At 43.2% G+C, this 10,330-nt stretch overlaps 1 pseudogene; it reads right to left on the minus strand.

The window, feature by feature from the left end:
- The window catches only part of LOC148775493 (uncharacterized), a 30,290-nt pseudogene extending 28,405 nt beyond the window's left edge, over positions 1–1,885 (minus strand).
- Between the last annotated feature and the right edge of the window lie 8,445 nt (positions 1,886–10,330).

Genomic DNA, 10,330 nt, shown 5'->3' on the forward strand with positions numbered 1-10,330 from the left:
ACAAATGGATATAAAAACTCCATATCCTACACCTGGCCAAGGTGAATGGCTTCATCTTTGACTATTCTTCACACTCTTTACTTAAAGTATACATAGTGGTATTTTTATTTCCCATCGTGCATGCTATGGGAGGGCAGTGAGGATCCTAAATCCTCCTCAAAAGAATAGAAACCATGTAATAAGGAGACACTGCTCTTCTGCAACTCCTCAGCGCCATGCTGGGCTTGGTTGGCAGTGAGGTGAGGAGACCAGACAAGGGAATTGGAGCATGAAGGTCATCAGAAATCCAGATGAGGGATGAGTCCAGTGAGGGACAAGATGGAAATGCTGAAGCTCATTGAAACCAGGTACTATGACTGTGCAACAGATTCCCCACAAACGAATGACTCAAACCAGCAGCAGCAAAAATATTCATTAATAACAATATTTGTTTAGCTTGTAAATCAGTAATTCATGCAGGGTTTGGTGGGAATAGCTCACCTCTACTCGATTCAGGGTTCTTTGGAGCAGCTTGAATGCTGGACTGGAGGTCCTATAACGGTGTCCTGTGGTGGATGCTAGTCGCAGGGCCTTAGGTGGAACTGTTGGGGGGAGCATCAACATCTGACCTTTCAATGGGACCTGGGTTTCCTCACAGCCTGGTGGTTAGGTTCCCAAGTGTGAATAGGGAGAGAAGGAGACAGAGAGAGACAGAGAGAGTTGTGAGCACCAGGCAGAAATAGCACCTTTTACGTGACTTAGCAGCCTTGGAATTTCCATCGCACTACTGTCGCCGTATTCTGTTGATTGGTCAGAGCAGCTCCAGCCTTGGTTCAAGAGAAGGGAATCAGACCCCTGCTTCTCAAACTGAAGAGTGTCAAGGGTCTCCAGAGTACAGAGGACTGGCAGTTTGGGGGAGAAAACAGTCTGCCATCCCATTTATTTTCATCAGAAACCCTGGCCATCTTTACACAGACAGACCCATTCTTCCCAGTCCCTGGGGATTGGAGCAGAGAGAGACATGTGACATGGGAATGGGGCCAGTTGGATTCTGCCCTGGCTGAGAATGTCAGTAACTCAGAAGTGAGATGTTGTATCCCTAGATCCACTCCTGGAGCCATCGTGGCCTGTGGACTGGAGAGCTGGGGTAGGAAAGGAGGAAAAAAGGAAAGAGGAGTTGGAGTCTGTTCCCAGTGGTCCCCCAACTTCTTCAAAGTGCCCCACCAGATTTTACCATCTTGAGGCCCTCTTGTGTGGTAAAAAACAATGACCTCTTTACTGAGCTAGTTTGCATGGATTTCTCTAGTCTGGGTGGATTGACAGGCAGGTGAAGATGGATTGATTCCTCTCTCTTTTGCACTAGGTTTTCCCTGGATCTGTTTTCCATGGTTCCTGCCCTTTGATTTTATGCTCCTTATCAAGGATGGCCCCACCTACCACACCCATAATTCCTCAAGTGATATTAAAGGCTCAAGCAAATGTCTCATGGAAAGAGGCCAGGGTAAGTAAATGAGCATTTATTTACAAACTTGCTAGATTTATTTTAAGTTTTATCTACACAAAAGGCTAAAGGGGAGATGTTTCATGGAAACATTTTATTGATAAAAATAGGTGGAACACTCTGTCACGGTTTCTATCCGGGCTGCTCCCACGTTCCTGGACCCTCTACTGGCTGAGGGTGTCATGCCTCAGCCTCTGTGTGCTTTGATGCCAGCAGTGGTGACTGCTGATCTTCTTCAGAGGACCGCCTTTGGGCTACTTGTGCTGCTTTGCCCATCCTGCAAGCAGGGGTCCAGAAGTAGCTGGGAGCTTGTGTCAGCTGGCGCGGCCTGGAGCCGGTGGCTGGCAGTGTGGGCGTGCGGAAGCCCTGCTCGCTTGCTTCCAGGTGGGACAGCGCCCGTGCCATCATTCATGCCACAGGAGCCGCAGAATCAGACTGGGGCTGGGACTGGGGCTGAAACTGTCACTTCCCGGGACTCACTTCTCCTGTCCTGCTTCCCCATCCTTCTCCTATTTCTCTGGGAGTTCTTCCTGAGTAAAACAAGAGCTTGATCAATTTAAGCACATGAGACCTTGTCTCAGGTTCTGCTTCCTGAGCACCCAGCCCAAGACATGGACATTCTCTAAAATGGAATGTGATGTCATGGTAAGAGAAAACTCTTTCAAATGATATAATTTGGACTCTAATCCTTGCCTACAGAATTGATCTAATATACATCCAAGGACTCAGTTCACTTTCCTAATTTTGTCTCCAAATCTAAAAATTGGAGGTAATCATCACTATCTTGTGACTACAATCTTATAAACATACCTATTTTATGTCTATAAATCTGTAATTATATCCTAAACAGTATTTGAAAGCTATAGGTCAACACTGTCCAGTGGGCCTTTCTGTGACAATGGAAATGTTCTCTGCACAATTCAATACAATGGTCTCTAGGCATATACGGCTATTGAGCATTTTTAAATGTGGCTCATGTGACCAAGGAACTGAATGCTTCATCTTCAGTTAAGTTCAGTTCAGTTAAGTCGCTCAGTCGTGTCCGACTCTCCGCGACCCCATGAATCACAGTACGCCAGGCCTCCCTGTCCATCACCAACTCCCGGAGTTCACTCAAACTCATGTCCACAGAGTCGGTGATGCCATCCAGCCATCTCATTCTCGGTCGTCCCCCTCTCCTCCCGCCCCCAACCTTTCCCAGCATCAGAGTCTTTTCCAGTGAGTCAACTCTTCGCATGAGGTGGCCAAAGTATTGCAGTTTCAGCTTTAGCATCAGTCCTTCCAATGAACACCCAGGATTGATCTCCTTTAGAATGGACTGGTTGGATCTCCTTGCAGTCCAAGGGACTCTCAAGAGTCTTCTCCAACACCACAGTTCAAAAGCATCAATTCTTCGGCGATCAGCTTTCTACACAGTCCAACTCTCACATCTATACATGACCACGGGAAAAACCATAGCCTTGACTAGACGGACCTTGGTTGGCAAAGTAATGTCTCTGCTTTTTAATATACTATCTAGGTTGGTCATAACTTTCCTTCCAAGGAGTAAGCGTCTTTTAATTTCATGGCTGCAATCAGCATCTGCAGTGATTTTGGAGCCCCAAAAAATAAAGTCTGACACAGTTTCCACTGTTTTTCCATCTATTTCCCATGAAGTGATGGGACCAGATGCCATGATCTTTGTTTTCTGAATGTTGAGCTTCAAGCCAACCTTTTCACTCTCCTCTCTCACTTTCATCAAGAGGCTTTTGAGTTCCTCTTCACTTTCTGCCATAAGGGTAGTGTCATCTGCATATCTGAGGTTATTGATATTTCTCCCAGCAATCTTGATTCCAGCTTGTGCTTCTTCCAGCCCAGCATTCCTCATGATGTACTCTGCATATAAGTTAAATAAGCAGGGTGACAAAATACAGCCTTGACGTACCCCTTTTCCTATTTGGAACCAGTCTGTCGTTCCATGTACAGTTCTGACTGTTGCTTCCTGACCTGCATACAGGCAAATTTGGCCTTGGAGCATGGAATGAAGCAGGGCAAAGGCTAATAGAGTTTTGTCAAGAGAATGCACTGGTCATAGCAAACACCCTCTTCCAACAACACAAGAGAAGACTCTACACATGGACATCACCAGATGGTCAACACCGAAATCAGATTGATTATATTCTTTGCAGCCAATGATGGAGAAACTCTATACAGTTAGCAAAAACAAGACCAGGAGCTGACTGTGGCTCAGATCATGAACTCCTTATTGCCAAATTCAGACTTAAATTGAAGAAAGTAGGGAAAACCACTAGACCATTCAGATATGACCTGAATCAAATCCCTTATGATTATACAGTGGAAGTGAGAAATAGATTTAAGGGACTAGATCTGGTAGATAGAGTGCCTGATGAACTCTGGACGGAGGTTCGTGACATTGTACAGGAGACAGGGACCAAGACCATCCCCATGGAAAAGAAATGCAAAAAAGCAAAATGGCTGTCTGAGGAGGCCTTACAAATAGCTGTGAAAAGAAGAGAAGCGAAAAGCAAAGGAGAAAAGGAAAGATATAAGCATTTGAATGCAGAGTTCCAAAGAATAGCAAGGAGAGATAAGATAGCCTTCCTCAGTGATCAATGCAAAGAAATAGAGGAAAACAACAGAATAGGAAAAACAAGAGATCTCTTCAAGAAAATTACAGATTCCAAGGGAACATTTCATGCAAAGATGCTTCATCTTAATTAGCTTAAATTTAAGTATAAATAGTCACATGTCGCTAATGGCTGCCACATTGTACAGTTTGAGATTGATCAGGTGATAGTATTGTAAAGTTAATTTCCTAATTTTTAATAATTGTATGGTTGATTATGTAAGCCTTGATTTTGGAAATACACACCAAAATATTTAGGGGTAAAGAAGCATCATGTCTGTCTTAACTTATTTTCAAATAATTTAGAGGAAATACATACTATCACTGTTTTTTATATATATATATATTATATATATATATATATTGGGGGCAGGAGGAGAAGGGGACGACAGAGAATGAGATGGCTGGATGGCATCACCAACTCAATGGACATGAGTTTGAAAAAATTCCAGGAGTTGGTGATGGACAGGGAGGCCTGGTGTGCTGTGATTCATGGGGTCGCAAAGAGTCAGACACGACTGAGCGACTGAACTGAACTGAACTGATATATATATATATATATATATATATATGCTTCTATCATATTCTTTATGGTAGAAATCGAAGAATATCATACATATATTCATATATCATGATTCTTGAACAATACAGTGTGGGAATTGGGGCACTCAGCTTTGGCACAGTCAAAAATCCACATAGAATTTGCAATCAGCCCTCCGTATCTTTGGTTCCTCTGTATCCATGGTTCCAAATCTGCAGCTTCAACTAACTGTGGATCATGCAATACTGGGTTGGTATTGTTGTTTAGTCAGTAAGGCATGTTCGACTCTTGTGACCCCATGGACTGTAGTCCTCCAGGCTCCTCTGTCCATGGGATTTCCCAGGCAAGAATACTGGAGTGGGTTGCCATTTCCTTCTTCAGGGGATCTTCCTAACCCAGGGATTGAACCCCAGCTTCCTGCATTGCAGACAGATTGTTTACCACTGAGCCACCAGGCAATACACAGAGTTCAATCACATGTTCTTCCAGGGTCAAATATATATATATATATATATGCATATGTATGTATATATTTTATATCAGTTTTGTTAACTGTTAACATTTAAAGAATCTGAGAGAAAGATTTACAAACTTTTTGTAGTAAAGAAAGGGAAAGGGACTTCTCTGGCTGTCCAGTGCTTAAGATTCCATGCTTTCACTGCAGGGAGCATGGGTTGATCCCTGATTAGGGAACCAAAATCTTACATGCTGCTTAGTGCAGCCAAAAAGTAAAAAAAAGGCAGGGGGATAAAAAAGATAAGCTATCAATTATTATAATAATAAACCAGAAAGTCATATTTGAAACTGTTTACTTCATTCCAATCCCAAAGAAAGGCAATGCCAAAGAATGCTCAAACTACCGCACAATTGCACTCATCTCACATGCTAGTAAAGTCATGCTCAAAATTCTCCAAGCCAGGCTTCAGCAATATGTGAACTGTGAACTCCCAGATGTTCAAGCAGGTTTTAGAAAAGGCAGAGGCACAAGAGATCAAATTGCCAACATCTGCTGGATCATGGAGAAAGCAAGAAAGTTCCAGAAAAACATCTATTTCTGCTTCATTGACTATGCCAAAGCCTTTGACTGTGTGGATCACGATAAACTGTGGAACATTCTGAAAGAGATGGGAATCCCAGACCACCTAACCTGCCTCTTGAGAACCCTGTATGCAGGTCAGGAAGCAACAGTCAGAACTGTACATGGAACAACAGACTGATTCCACATAGGAAAAGGAGTACGTCAAGGCTGTATATTGTCACCTTGCTTATTTAACTTATATGCAGAGTACATCATGAGGAACGCTGGGCTGGAAGAAGCACAAGCTGGAATCAAGATTGCTGGGAGAAATATCAATAACCTCAGATATGCAGATGACACTACCCTTATGGCAGAAAGTGAAGAGGAACTCAAAAGCCTCTTGATGAAAGTGAGAGAGGAGAGTGAAAAGGTTGGCTTGAAGCTCAACATTCAGAAAACAAAGATCATGGCATCTGGTCCCATCACTTCATGGGAAATAGATGGAAAAACAGTGGAAACTGTGTCAGACTTTATTTTTTGGGGCTCCAAAATCACTGCAGATGCTGATTGCAGCCATGAAATTAAAAGACGCTTACTCCTTGGAAGGAAAGTTATGACCAACCTAGATAGTATATTAAAAAGCAGAGACATTACTTTGCCAACCAAGGTCCGTCTAGTCAAGGACCTTGGTTTTTCCCGTGGTCATGTATGGATGTAAGAGTTGGACTGTGAAGAAAGCTGATCGCCGAAGAATTGATGCTTTTGAACTGTGGTGTTGGACAAGACTCTTGAGAGTCCCTTGTACCACAAGGAGATCCAACCAGTCCATTCTAAAGGAGATCAATCCTGGGTGTTCATTGGAAGGACTGATGCTAAAGCTGAAACTGCAATACTTTGGCCACCTCATGCGAAGAGTTGACTCACTGGAAAAGACTCTGATGCTGGGAAAGGTTGGGGGCGGGAGGAGAAGGGGACGACCGAGAATGAGATGGCTGGATGGCATCACCGACTCTGTGGACATGAGTTTGAGTGAACTCTGGGAGTTGGTGATGGACAGGGAGGCCTGGCGTGCTGTGATTCATGGGGTCACAGAGAGTCGGACACAACTGAGCGACTGAACTGACTGAACTTCAGAGGTAATCATACACATGTGTTATGCAGAAATATGGAAGTAAATACTAGAATAAAATATTCAATTACTTGAAATATTAAAAATGTCCATCAATTCTTTCAATTCCATTCTGCATATGCCCCTTGCAGTATAATTTTGAAGGTCTGCTCATCATTTTTGAACCTGGAGTTAGCTTGTGACTTGCTTTGGCAGGTGGAATAGTAGCAAATATGATACAAGCAAAGGATTGAAAAGTACTTGTGTTTGTTACTTTCCTTTGTTAATGCTCTCAGGCTCTTGGAGACTGTAACTATCACCATGGAAAGAAGCCTTCACTGGCCTTCTAGAGGAGGAAGGGCTCTGTGGAGGGAGGCTCTGCTATGTTGGTCATCCTGGCTCTCCCAGCTAAGTTCCCAGATATGAATCTAGCTACCAACTAACTCGACAGCTGACCTCATACATGAGTGAACCTGGCCAAGACCAGCAGAAGAACCATGCTGCTGAGCCAAGCCCAAATTTGCCACCCCACTGTATCAGGGGCTAAAGGAGTGATGGTTGTTTTAAGCTACCATGTTTTGTGTGATTTGTTTCTCAAGAAAAGGTAACTGATACAAAAATGCTCCTCTAGAGAGAAGGATAAGATTGCAACACGCAAATATAACATGGCTTTAGGACATGGATTTTTGAGCTAGACCCTACCTTCCATCTCCTAGCTGTGTGATCTTTAAAAATTTCATTAACCGATTGCTTTTTCACATCTGAAAAATAGAAATGATAATACAACTTCTTGTATTTATTCTGAGATTAAATTTTAAAAATGCAAGTAAAAGACTCATAGTACTTGGCACATAGCAAATGTTCCATAAACTGCTGGAGATGTGTCTGGCGTGGAGAAAGACAAAATAATACTAGGGTTGCAATCAGAGGTGGAAGATAATGTTAAGTATACTGCAATAGGAAGAAAAAAGGACAGTTTGATTCTTCTCTCTAATATCTTCTGGCTGTGTCATTTTTAGGCATGTCATTTTTGTTTTCTAGACCTTGGTTACCTTGGAAAAAATTTTTTACTGATGGACTAAACTGCCTCAGTGGATTTTTTCAGATTCCAAGGACTGTGATTATATTTATTTTAATTCTGTTGTTTGTAAGAATCCCTTCAGTTCAGTTCAGTTCAGTCGCTCAGTTGTGTCTGACTCTTTGCGACCGCATGAATCACAGCAAGCCAGGCCTCCCTGTCCATCACCAACTCCCAGAGTTCACTCAAACTCACATCCATTGAGTCGGTGATGCCATCCAGCCATCTCATCCTCTGTTGTCCCCTTCTCCTCCTGCCCCTAATCCCTCCCAGCATCAGAGTCTTTTCCAGTGAGTCAACTCTTCGCATGAGGTGGCCAAAGTATTGAAGTTTCAGCTTTAGCATCAGTCCTTCCAATGAACACCCAGAACTGATCTACTTTAGAATGGACTGGTTACTTTTCCAAAAAGAAGGTCATAGAGATCAGAGTCAGAATTACTAGGGTATAAGATGAATATTTAAGGACCAAGCAAATTCAGACACAAACATAGCTGCACAAATTAATGTTGTTAGGAAAAGCTAATTACTAAGGAGTTCCAGGAAGGAAGTGTATCTTTTTTGAAGTTCATGATGGGTAGATTTCTGTAAGAAATGGTGCCTTTCAGAGAGATTAATAATGGCTGAATCAATGTAAGATGAGACATTAAATCATGTCACAGACTTCCTAGGAAGTTCAAAGGCAGGTGTGCTGAGGTCATGTTAGCTGCTGTAACAAAAGAACTCAAAATGCATTATCACTCAAACATGATAAAACTAGTTTCATTCCTTGCAGGTGGATCTGCTAACCTGACATCTTTCTGTTTTTAACACATGGCTTGATTGCATCAAGTGGAGGAGAAGAGAGCATGGATGATCACCTGTGAGAGATTTTATAGCTGCTGCTGCTGCTGCTAAGTCGCTTCAGTCGTGTCCGACTCTGTGCGACACCAGAGACTGCAGCCCACCAGGCTCCCCCGTCCCTGGGATTCTCCAGGCAAGAACACTGGAGTGGGTTGCCATTTCCTTCTCCAGATTTTAGAGCAGTCACCATAAAGTGATCCCTTACATTCCATTGGCCGGAATACAGTCACATGACCACACCAAGCTGCAAGGGAGGTTGGGAGATAAAGTCTTGTGTGTTCAGAAAGAAGAGGAATCATGTTTTGTGAACTGCTCTCTAGTTTCTGCCTCAGCAGGTACACACTGAATGTAAGTAATACTGGGGGCACAGCAGTGAGGGGTGACAGGGAGCATTAAAGGGAAAGATTGCCTCCATGTCTAAATGGTGCCAGGTAGAAATGCAAACCAGGGACAGCCAGACCTCCCCGTCTCTAAGGAGCAGTGAGGCTTCTCAACTGATATGTAAAATCTCTTGATTGTAAAATGTTAGTGATAAATTTATTAAAAAAAACAACAATATGTAGAGTGTAGGGACTTCCCTGGTGATTCAGTGGTTAAGATTCTAAGCTTCCACTGGAAGGACCTGGGTTTGATTCCTGGTTGGGAAAATCAGATCCTACATGCTACAGGGTGGCCAAAAAACAAACAAACAAAAAAAAAAACAGTGTAGAGTATAAAGAAAATGTCTATGCAGTTTCTGTGTTCCTACATATTTCAGGCTACCAATGTATAGTACCTGTGTTGTGCTACATGGGAAAGTCCTAGAATATCAGATAAGAGCCTAGGAGGCAGATGACCTACAGGTGACAAGCAGCCTGGACTGCCCTAGGCAAAAGGATGAAGGGGGGAAATCAGCCTGAGTTCTTGTTAGGCCTCCCTCCCTAGGAGAAGCTCCAAGGGGACGGGGAAAAGTCCTCTGATTAGAAATTTCCAGACCCTTTTCAAAGAAGAGTTGATCTTGTCTTCTGTTGCCATTCAGGACATGGTAAGAAAGCAGCCATCTACAACCCAGAAAGAGAGCTCTCACTGGGAACCCAACTGACTATCACCTTGACCTCTGTCTTTTCAGCCTTCAGAAATGCTCAAAGGATCAAACACTGTGGAGACCACTGAGTGATATAGGATGCCCATTGTCACCTTAATTCATTGTTAAGGTGAAGAGTTCAGCATTCCAAGCTACCTAAAAGCCTTTCAACTTGGGTCTAAACTTCTATGAGTGACCCTGAGGACAAATTCTTTTATCTGTTTTTAAAGGAAAATAAATAATCGTTTTTATAGGGAAAAAAAAAGCAAGGACTGGTGGCAAAGCTGAGGATGGTGACTAGAAAGAAGGAAAATGTAAGATGGCTGAGAAAGGAAGGCCCATGTCTGCCTGTGACTCCCGGAGAAGGTGGGAAGGGAGCAGGGCATGCTCTCAGGAAAGGGGTGGTGTCATGCTTAGTCACGGAGGCAGTGGGGACTTATGAGTCCAAGACAGAGGTCCAGTCTGCATAGACACACATTTCCTGTAACCCTGTGACTAGCTGTCAGGTTCAAGTTTTATACAAAGTTGTGGCTGTGTCCTTGTCATCCCTTTGGTGATTTAGGAAGCCTGCAAACA

The sequence above is a fragment of the Moschus berezovskii genome, chromosome 15 (assembly GCF_049115385.1).
Source record: "Moschus berezovskii isolate FMDL1 chromosome 15, NW_MosBer_1.0, whole genome shotgun sequence".
In the NCBI taxonomy this organism is placed as follows: domain Eukaryota; kingdom Metazoa; phylum Chordata; class Mammalia; order Artiodactyla; family Moschidae; genus Moschus; species Moschus berezovskii.